A 12006-nucleotide genomic window follows, 5' to 3' on the forward strand; every position below is an offset into this window, starting at 1 on the left:
ACCAAGAACTGAAGGAACTGTTTTATATAGCCTAGTTGTCAAAGATGGGGTGTCTAGGAAACCTGCATCTCGGATCGCTAGACAACAGTTCAAGCAAATCGTATTAAAGAGTTTCATCGCGAAATGATTCAATGACAATACTTAACTTTGAGAAATACATACAGGTGTAGCAAGCAAAGAATGACATGCAATATAACCAATGTTCTTGAGTATAACGATTCCAATGCAAGTGAAGTACCGAGCGAGGTAGCGCAGTGGTTAGACACTGGACTCGCATTCGGGAGGACGACGGTTCAATCCCGCGTCCGGCCATACAGATTTAGGTTTACCGTGATTTCCTGAAATCGCTCCAGGCAAATGCTGGGATGGTTCCTTTGAAAGGGCACGGCCGACTTCCTTCCCCGTCCTTGATTTGCGTGGACATATAATTTGACTCGTTAGTAATTTTTGGCAATGGTCTTGCCGTAGTGGACACGCCGATTCCCGTCAGATCACTGAAGCTAAGCGCTATCGGACGTGGCCGGCACTTGGATGGGTGACCGCCCGGGGCGGCCATGCGCTGTTGCCATTTGTCGGGGTGCGCTCAGCATCGTTATGCCAATTGAGGAGCTGCTCGACTGAATAGCAGCGGCTCCGGTAAACGAAAACCATCATAACGGCCGGGAGATCGGTGTGCTAACCACACGACCTTCCCATCCGCATCCTCAGCTGTGGATGACACGGCGGCCAGATGGTAACGAATGGCCACTCTTGGCCGAAAGACGGTGTGAGTTTAGTTCAGTAATTTTTAGCTGGAAATGTGGAAGTCCATAGACACAGTCTGTGTGTAGTAAGACTTCGACAGACAGTGGAGTTGTACTGCTTTGTTGCCTTTTTTTAATGACACTGTTACACACTGTTACGGCACTGCATTTGGAACAACCGATGTACTTAATTACTTTTATTAACTTATAATGATATACTTATCGATGTCATTCACCGACCTTAACACATAATTGGTCTATTAGTGAAAAAATAGTAGTGGGAAGCCTGGTGAAGACACACATTAGTCGAATTACGAAGATACGTTAACCGCCTCTGATTCTGTCATGAGACAAATGTTACAAATTGACAGTTGAGCTAATAACAGTAATGGGACAATCTTGAAGTTACAGTTGGTATACGAGTGTGAAAATTCATACCTGAGTTGCTTTTGGAAGTGTCCTCTTGAATAATATGTTACGCTCTAAATGTAATGTCTATGCACATAACGATTCTGTATTTTGCTTGTGGTGCGGGAGATCCGAAGATAGTCTGTTGTTGAACTGAATATATACATAACTGGCCATTAAAATTGCTACACCACGAAGATGACGTGCTACAGACGCGAAATTTAACCGATGGGAAGAAGATGCTGTGATATGCAAATGATTAGCTTTTCAGAGCATTCACACAAGGTTGGCGCCGCTGGCGACACCTACAACGTGCTGACATGAGGAAAGTTTCCAACCGATTTCTCATACACAAACAGCAGTTGACCGTCGTTGCCTGGTGAAACGTTGTTGTGATGCCTCGTGTAAGGAGGAGAAATGCCCACCATCACGTTTCCGACTTTGATAAAGGGCGGATTGTAACCTATCGCGATTGCGGTTTATCGTATCGCGACATTGCTGCTCGCGTTGGTCGAGATCCAATGACTGTTAGGAGAATACGGAATTGGTGGGTTCAGTAGGGTAATACGGAATGCCGTGCTGGATTCCAACGGCCTCGTATCACTAGCAGTCGAGATGACAGGCATCTTATCAGCATGGCTGTAACGGATCGTGCAGCCACGTCTCGATAGTCAACAGATGGGGACGCTTGCAAGACAATAACCATCTGCACGAACAGTTCGACGATGTTTGCAGCAGCATGGACTATCAGCTCGGAGACCATGGCTGCGGTTACCCTTGACGTTGCATCACAGACAGGAGCGCCTGCGATGGTGTACTCAACGACGAACCTAGGTGCACGGATGGAAATACATCATTTTTTTGGATGAATCCAGGTTCTATTTACAGCATCATGATGGTCGCATCCGTGTTTGGCGACATCCCCCGGTGAACGCACATTGGAAGCGTGTATTCGTCATCGCCATACTGGCGTATCACCCGACGTGATAGTAAGGGGTGCCATTGGTTACACGTCTCGGTCACCTCTTGTTCGCATTGACGGCACTTTGAACAGTGGACGTTACATTTCAGATGTGTTAGGACCCGTGGTCCTACTCTTCATTCGATCCCTGCGAAACCTTACATTTCAGGAGGATAATGCACGACCGCATGTTGCAGGTCCTGTACGGGCCTTTCTGGATACAGAAAATGTTCGACTGCTGCCCTGGCCAGCACATTCTCCATATCTCTCACCAATTGAAAACGTCTGGTCAATGGCGGCCGAGCAACTGGCTCGTCACACATGGCCAGTCACTACTCTTGATGAACTGTGGTACCGTGTTGAAGCTGCATGGACTGCTGTACCTGCACACGCCATCCAAGCTCTGTTTGACTCAATGCCCAGGCGTATCAAGGCCGTTATTACGGCCAGATGTCGTTGTTCTGGGTACTGATTTCTCATGATCTATGCACCCAAATTGCGTGAAAATGTCAGTTCTAGTCTAATATATTTGTCCAACAAATACCCGTTTATCATCTGGATTTCTTCTTGGTGTAGCAATTTTAATGGCCAGTAGTGAATATACAATGCAACTAAGATTCAGATGCGACTTTTGAATGAGAAACCCGCCGTGTTACTCCTATTTACTTTACGCCACTGCGATGAAATACTGACCATTAGTAAAAAAATAGTAATGGAAAGACTGGTGTAGGCATTCATTAGTCGAACTATGAAGATACATTAACCGCTTCTGATTTTGTCAAGATACGAATGTTACAAACAAAAGATGTTTAAACGAAATTTTACGCTCCCATTCGACAGGGCGGTCCCGAATAAGTCCAGTGAGATGTTTGCTTTATTGATGTTTATTAAGAGGGACATTTCATGGCAGTTGTTGTTTGCCTTCTCAATTGTGTTGCAATTTTAGTGTCCAGCGGTGTATTTGGATCCATTACCTATTTTGGCCCGACTCCACAGTTCGGCGAAGCGCGTAATGGGTGACTCAGGTAGTGGGAAAACCGCTTCCATAACGGATGGCCGGCAGCTGGGCCACACCGGAGACGGAACAGTGTTTTCCGGAGCAAGTAAGTGGTTCGCGTGGCGCCAGCCGGTGTCGGCAGGCAGTGTGCCAGTGGCCGGCCTTTTGTGCAGCGGGTGCCGCCTTTGTTGGGACGGCTGTCAGCAGCGACTGCCCGTGGATGCGGCTACCCACTTGGCACTTGAGCCGGCCGCCAGGTGGGGGATCGCCCATCTGCCAGTGGGCGCGCGTATTTGCGTCCTGGCACAGCCGGCGCGGCTTGACTCACTTCGTGTCTGCTCGCCCGCTACTCAGAGTGCAAGGCCCCAGAGCCACTTATCGTTGTTCCGGATGGAGACCCGTGTCGGATGGGGACCCGTGTCACGCGACGGACTAAAAAAGATACGCTCACCGGCCAAAATATTCTCACCCCTTTGAAAGTGCACCCTGGCCACTGTATAGCGCTGTAGATGGTGCAGAAGTAGAACCAGGCCTTAACGTGATCCTCCACCGCTGACCTATGTCTTGGCAGTGAGGTGGTGCACATGTAGATTTGCCAGGCGTCCGGCTTTTTACGGTCGCACCCGGACAAACATACACAAGTCCAGCCTATTCGGCTTTCGTTAAGCTTTTTAGCGATGAAGTAGAGAACGCACAAGAAAAGCCAGTTCCAAGCTAATAACATAAACTTGAGCAATAAATGAAAGGAGGAATAAGAAGATATACTGTAAGGATAGACACACATACAAACCAATGCTATTCTTACGTCTGTGTCCCATATTTTTTTCGTTGGCCGAACGAGCTTCGCACATCACGCCACAATTACCCTAAGCGCAGGGCGAACGAGGCAAAAAAAAAAAAAAAAAAAAAAACCATGCCAATCAGCCCATGGCAACCTGCCCTGTTTCGCCAAGCTTGCACGTCTGTTCTATCCTTGAGGAACGCAAGTCCAGAAGGGAGAATTTCATTCGGAATTATTTGAAGTGTCAGAATATTACTTTGTATATCCAGACCATAATGCCTTTATCGGAAGGGTCTGATGTTTCGGCAGATATCTGACTTTTTTTGACGTTGTGTAGCCGGAGTCACATCAAATGCTGTCCGCGCGTCTTTCAATGTCGACAGAAAACGTCGGTTTGTTTCCCACTACAAACAAAATGATCTATAATGCAGAATTTTACGCCCCCATTCGACACAGCAGACCCGCATCAGTCCAGTGCGATGTCTGCTTTATTGGTGTGTATTAGGGAGAGCGAAACACGAAGAATAATCAGTACTCCAGCACCGACTGCCGCCGATGGTGTGCTGGTCAGTCTTCGTGTTTTACCGTCAGAGTTAATACATATCGATGAAAGGAGTAACGCTCTAGACTAATTTCAGACCGCTCTATGGGCACGAAAAATTCCGCTTTAAAAATCATTTTGATTGTAATGGGATACAAACTGACGCTTTGGGATGCGAACTGACGCTTTCCGTCGGCACTGGGCGACGCAAGAAAGTCGTGATGAGTATTACTTGTTTGGACTGACTCCAGTTACACACTGAAATAAAGAAACTGCATATATCTATCGGAACACAAGAGAAAATGACCCCTGTACAGATTGTGTGTGTTGCTGCATAACCCTCTTACGGTAGAAATACACTACTGGCCATTAAAATTGCTGCACCACGAAGACGACGTGCTACAGACGCGAAATTTAACCGGCAGGAAGAAGATGCTGTGATATGCAAATGATTAGCTTTTCAGAACATTCACACAAGGTTGGCATCGGTGGCGACACCTACAACGTGCTGACATGAGGAAAGTTTCCAACCGATTTCTCACACACAAACAGCAGTTGACCGGCATTGCCTGGTGAAACGTTGTTGTGATGATTCGTGTAAAGAGGAGAAATGCGTACCATCACGTTTCCAACTTTGATAAAGGTCGGATTGTAGCCTATCACGATTGCGGTTTATCGTATCGCGACATTGCTGCTCGCGTTGGTCGAGATCAAAAATGGTTCAAATGGCTCTGAGCACTATGGGACTTAACATCTGAGGTCATCAGTCCCCTAGAACTTAGAACTATTTAAACCTAACTAACCTAAGGAGATCACACACATCCATGCCCGAGGCAGGATTCGAAACTGCGACCGTAGCGGTCGCGCGGTACCAGACTGAAGCGCCTAGAACCGCTCGTCCACACTGGCCGGCTGGTCGAGATCCAATGATTGTTAGCAGAATATGGAATCCGTGGGTTCAGGAGGGTAATATGGAACGCCGTGCTGGATCCCAACGGCCTCTTATCACTAGCAGTAGAGATGACAATCATCTTATCCGCATGACTGTAACGGATCGTGCAGCCACGTCTCGATCCCTGAGTCAACAAATGGGGACGTTTGCAAGCCAACAACCACCTGCACGTACAATTCGAGGACGTTTGCAGCAGCATGGACTATCAGCTCGGAGACCATTGCTACGATTACTCTTGACGCTGTGTCACAGGCAGGAGCGCCTGCGATGGTGTACTGAACGACGAACCTGGGTGCACCAATGGCAGAAACGTCATTTTTTCGTATGAATTCAGGTTCTGTTTTCAGCATCATGATGGTCGCATCCGTGTTAGGCGACATCGCGGTGAACGCACATTGGAAGCGTGTATTCGTCATCGCCATACTGGCGTATCACCCGGCGTGATGTTATGGGGTGCCATTGGTTACACGTCTCGGTCACCTCTTGTTCGCATTGACGGCACTTTGAACAGTGGACGTTACATTTCAGATGTGTTACGACCCGTGGCTCTACCCTTCATTCGATCCCTGCGCAACCCTACATTTCAACAGGATAATGCACGACCGCATGTTGCAGGTCCTGTACGGTCCTTTCTGGATACAGAAAATGTTCTACTGCTGCCCTGGCCAGCACATTCTCCATATCTCTCACCAACTGAAACCGTCTGGTCAATGGTGTCCGACCAACTGGCTCGTCACAATACGCCAGACACTACTCTTGATGAACTGTGGTATCGTGTTGAAGCTGCATGGGCAGCTGTACCTGTACACGCCATCCAAGCTCTGTTTAACTCAATGACCAGGCGTATCAAGGCCGTTATTACAGGCAGAGGTGGTTGTTCTGCGAACTGATTTCTCAGGATCTATGCACCCAAATTGCGAGAAAATGTAATCACATGTCAGTTCTGGTATAATATATTTGACCAATGAATACCCGTTTACCATCTGCATTTCTTCTTGGTGTAGCAATTTTAATGGCTAGTAGTGTAATTATGTACCATAGAACGTTTCATAATAAATGTCAACAATCAGTACACGAAGTTGTTAAGGCAAACAAATAATTTCAGGAATATTCTGATATAAACAATACATCGTTGTAAAGAACTATGTGCCCTTTGAAGAGGCGCCGGGGGGGGGGGGGGGGAGGTAGAGGGAAGGAGTGTTGGGTAACGTAAGAAAGAGAAGGAAAGATGGAGTTAGGTAGAATCGGTAGTGATGGGGGGGGGGGGGGGTTTAGACAGGAGGGAGAGAGAGAGAGAGTGTGAGAGAGATATCAACAGGGGCCTGCAGCAGACCGAGTGTATTCATCATTATTATATTTATTTGATTAAATTAACATTGTGAGCCTCACGCGCTCGCTCTGCTGCCTGTTTCGTAGTCTTATGCTGAGTCTTGCCAAGTGTGGCTTCCTGCATGTCGGATTTGAACCTCAGTCTCCTCGAATACGAATGCGACGACTTAATCACTGCATCATCTCGCTTGCTTTGACACAAACTGCTGAATGACACAAACAGTAATCTTAGTATGCGTTTTGGGTTAGGGATAAACAACGATCGTATGCAACACAGCTCATATACGAGACCAGGACGACAAAATGACACTGGCACCAAGGTGGTCGATGAGTTCATCGATTTACCGAAGGCATTCACCTAATGAACAAGACACGACCACCGGAATGATACTCCGGCTTTCTAAGTAGAAAAGTTCCTGGCAAACGTAATATAGCTCGACGTTCTTTACAGACAAAGTTTTAAACGTAAAAGTAATTTCGGGCGTACATGAAGGGAGTATTATGTGATAAACACCTAAATGACATAGTGAATGAAGTCAGAAGCTTAACGAGATTATTCAGAGGTGATTTTTTTATGTAATGCTAAGAAATTACAGCGAAATGTTGGATGACTTACGTGGAATATATTGCTGGTGCAGGAATTGGCATTTGAGCCTCAACATTAACAACTATTACGTATCATGCATACATAGGCAGAAAAAAATCATCATTATTTGATTATACAAATGTCGGACGCTCACTGGAAACAGTTACAGACATCAAACATTTGGGAGTAAATGTACGAAAAATCTGAAGTGGAATGACCACGTAATATCAATTGTAAGAGATGTAGGTGCCAGAAAAATATTTTGGAAGAATCCTCGAAGGTAACTCAGTCTACCACCAAAGGCAGAAAGGTGGAAGGAGTATATAGAGGGTTTATACAAGGGCGATGTACTTGAGGACAATATTATGGAAATGGAAGAGGATGTAGATGAAGACGAAATGGGAGATAAGATACTGCGTGAAGAGTTTGACAGAGCACTGAAAGACCTGAGTCGAAACAAGGCCCCGGGAGTAGACAACATTCCATTAGAACTACTGATGGCCTTGGGAAGCCAGTCATGACAAAACTCTACCATCTGGTGAGCAAGATGTATGAGACAGGTGAAATACCCTCAGACTTCAAGAAGAATGTAATAATTCCAATCCCAAAGAAAGCAGGTGTTGCCAGATGTGAAAATTACCGAACTATCAGTTTAATAAGTCACAGCTGCAAAATACTAACGCGAATTCTTTACAGACGAATGGAAAAAGTGGTAGAAGCCGACCTCGGGGAAGATCAGTTTGGAGTCCGTAGAAATGTTGTATCACGTGAGGCAATACTAACCTTACGACTTATCTTAGATGAAAGATTAAGAAAAGGCAAACCTACGTTTCTAGCATTTGTAGACTTAGAGAAAGCTTTTGACAATGTTAACTGAAATACTCTCTTTCAAATTCTGAAGGTGGCAGGGGTAAAATACAGGGAGCGAAAGGCTAATTACAATTTGTACAAAAACCAGATGGCAGTTATAAGAGTCGAGGGGCATGAAAGGGAAGCAGTGGTTGGGAAAGTAGTGAGACAGGGTTGTAGCCTCTCCCCGATGTTATTCAATCTGTATAATGAGCAAGCAGTAAAGGAAACAAAAGAAAAATTCGGAGTAGATATTAAAATTCGTGGAGAAGAAGTAAAAACTTTGAGGTTCGCCGATGACATTGTAATTCTGTCAGAGACAGCAAAGGACTTGGAAGAGCAGTTGAACGGAATGGACAGTGTCTTGAAAGGAGGATATAAGATGAACATCAACAAAAGCAAAACGAGGATAACGGAATGTAGTCAAATTAAATCGGGTGATGCTGAGGGAATTAGATTCGGAAATGAGACACTTAAAGTAGTAAAGGAGTTTTGCTATTTAGGGAGTAAAATAACTGATGATGGTCGAAGTAGAGAGGATATAAAATGTAGACTGGCAATGGCAAGGAAATCGTTTCTGAAGAAGCGAAATTTGTTAACATCGAGTATAGATTTAAGTATCAGGAAGTTGTTTCTGAAAGTATTTGTATGGAGTGTAGCCATGTATGGAAGTGAAACATGGATGATAACTAGTTTGGACAAGAATAGAATAGAAGCTTTCGAAATGTGGTGCTACAGAAGAATGCTGAAGATAAGGTGGGTAGATCACGTAACTAATAAGGAGGTATTGAATAGGATTGGGGAGAAGAGAAGTTTGTGGCACAACTTGACTAGAAGAAGGGATCGGTTGGTAGGACACGTTTTGAGGCATCAAGGGATCACAAATTTAGCATTGGAGGGCAACGTGGAGGGTAAAAATCGTAGAGGGAGACCAAGAGATGAATACACTAAGCAGATTCAGAAGGATGTAGGTTGCAGTAGGTACTGGGAGATGAAGAAGCTTGCACAGGATAGAGTAGCATGGAGAGCTGCATCAAACCAGTCTCAGGGCTGAAGACCACAACAACAACAATCTTCGCTTGGTTTCCTTGATCAATTGCTGTCTTGAACCGTGTTACTGTAATGATCTTTCCTTCATGGGGCAACACAAAAAATGTTTTTCAATGATGTCGCGTCACAGACAAGTAAGACATATTTTAACATTTCAACATGCACCTGACATGGCTATAAAGCCGATATCATAGTTGTATGAAAAAAAACGAACCCTTCTTTTGTCAAATTACGGAAGATTCTTTCAAAAAAAGGTTACCGTAGTCGTTGTCCAGAAGCACTGAGGGATGGCCACAGAGACGTTTACAAAACCGCTTTACTTTATTGGGTGAGCAGGGCCGCAAATTTGCCGCGCCCAGTCCACTGCAACTATCAATGATCTACTGAAGCGCTCTTTCAGTCCGTTTGCTTTTCAAATTTTACGAACGTACTTCTGCATCCGTCTGAGTTGTGATACCTTGAACTGCCGTCGCACGTGAAGAATCAAAGAATGTAAGAACTATCAATATATGGCGCTGTCTCACATTACCGTTACGTGGTAACATTCACAGCTTTTAGTAGCATATACAAATTACACATGGCGTTGTTTACGGTTGTATATTATCTATGCTTAAACCGTCACTACATCTATTACTGATATTCCACAGTAGGTGCCGTAACGCGTACTCTGCCAGTAAATGAACTTCCCAGTACTAGCAGAGCTTATTTAACATGCATTTTTCAGAAAAGAAAAACGTACTACTTAATTGCTCCGCCGAGGCTTTTCTGCGTGTACGCAGCACTGTTCATGTCTCGTTCTTACCTTCATTCCAGGACATGAAACAAGCAGACGCCTTTTGCTGTCTTGCAACAGCACTCTCGCTACACGTCGCAGATTCCTGGGTTTCACCATCATGTTATATGTCGTGGATTAACAAACAAGGCACCACAGCTTTGTTATTACTACAGCATTCAAAGATCCTACATTACAGAGACAAATAATAAACAGAGTATTTATTTCCAATCCTCAATAGTCGCGATCAAGGAACCTTTAAACGTACCAAAATACATACAAAATAACACATGTAATGTACAGGACTTCCATGCAGTAAATGATTTATTCGTTTTCGAAGCTCTATATTTTCTAAAGTACTGTATGCACAAATATGATTGACGCAACAACAGAACAGTAAACCCACCAAGTTTGCATTTTGCTCTCTACAAATGTTCTGTCAGTGCCACTCTGGTCACACTACACACGTACAGAGCGAAGTGGCGCAGTGGTTAGCCCGGACTCGCATTCGGGAAGACGACTGTTCAGACCCGCGTCCGGCCATCCTTATTTAGGTTTTCCATGATTATGCTAAATCGCTCCAGTCAAATGCCAGAATGGTTCCTTTAACAGGCACGGCCCGTTTCCTTCCCCACCCTTCCCTAATTCGATGGGGCCGATGACCTCGCTGTTTGGCCCACTACCCCAAATCAACCAATCAACGACACACGTCCAGGCGGTGGTCAGGTTCGTTCCATATCTTGTGTAGCAATGTCCTCTCAAACGTCATCATGGCAGCATTGATGCAATCTCTGGCCTGTTGCAGTGCTCTTGGCAGTTGGGTTCTAAGCATGGTCCTTAATAAACACCCAAAGAAAAACGACATTAGGTCAGATGACATGGGGAATGGGAACGGGGAAGGGGGGGGGGGGGAGGCGACAAGGGAACAGAGCCGTATTATCACCAGCCCAATTCAACGATATGCGGAAGTTCGTCATATAGGTGGCCGCGAACAATGATGCTCCAATGAGGGCTGCCCCTTTTTGTTGAAACTGTAACCTACCAAGGTAAGAGGTACCCGCCACAGACTTAACACAGAAGAAAAACGCCCCATACTACCACGGCTGGGACTTTTCACATCATTAAACTTCGGCAAATCTAGTCCATGCGCCACAACTTCATGAGGGTTTTCAGTGCCCAATACCCTCACATTGTGACAGAGAAATGGAGAAATTCTTTTTCATTGAATGTCAGTTTGGAGTCATATTGCAACCAGTTTCGCCAACAGGATATACCTTTTTCCAATCAGATTGAGAGTAAAAATGCCTTAAGAGGACAAAATTTTAAATTTTTATTCAGTAGCATAGAAATAGTAACAGAACGCCACTCACTCGAGAAATAGGCTATATAGAAAATATTTTTTTCACTAACTTTGTAAGTAGGCTGTTTAGGGTTTTATGTTGGTAACGTCATGTAGCGCTCTATATGAAAATCACTGACTGCGCTGTGTGCAGTCTGTGGCTGGTTTCCATTGTTGGAATTTGCTATTGTAGTGTTGGGCAGTTGGATGAGAACAGCGCGTAGCGTTGCGGAGTTGGAGGTGAGTCGCCAGCAGTGGTGGATGTGGGGAGAGAGATGGCGGAGTTTTGAGAGCGGATGATCTGGACGTGCGTCCATCAGTAAATTTGTAAGACTGGATGTCATGAACTGATATATATTATGGCTTTTGAATACTGTTAAGGTAAATACATTGTTTGTTCTGTATCAAAATCTTTCATTTGCTAACTATGCCTATCAGTAGTTGGTTCCTTCAGTAGTTAGAATCTTTTATTTAGCTGGCAGTAGTGGCGCTCGCTGTATTGCAGTAGTTCGAGTAACGAAGATTTTTGTGAGGTAAGTGATTCGTGAAAGGTATTGGTTATTGTCATTCATGGCCATTCTTTTGTAGGGATTATTGAAAGTCAGATTGCGTTGCGCTAAAAATATTGTGCGTCAGTTTAGTGTTGATCAGAATAAGTAAAGAGAGTAATGTCTGAGTACGTTCAGTTTTGCTCAGCT

At 44.9% G+C, this 12006-nt stretch overlaps 1 pseudogene; it reads left to right on the forward strand.

Annotated features, from left to right (window-relative positions):
• The first annotated feature begins 449 nt into the window (after positions 1-449).
• Positions 450-568, forward strand: LOC126426314 (5S ribosomal RNA; annotated as a pseudogene).
• Positions 569-12006: the final 11438 nt, after the last annotated feature.

The sequence above is a fragment of the Schistocerca serialis genome, chromosome 1 (assembly GCF_023864345.2).
Source record: "Schistocerca serialis cubense isolate TAMUIC-IGC-003099 chromosome 1, iqSchSeri2.2, whole genome shotgun sequence".
NCBI classification, from domain to species: Eukaryota; Metazoa; Arthropoda; class Insecta; order Orthoptera; family Acrididae; genus Schistocerca; species Schistocerca serialis.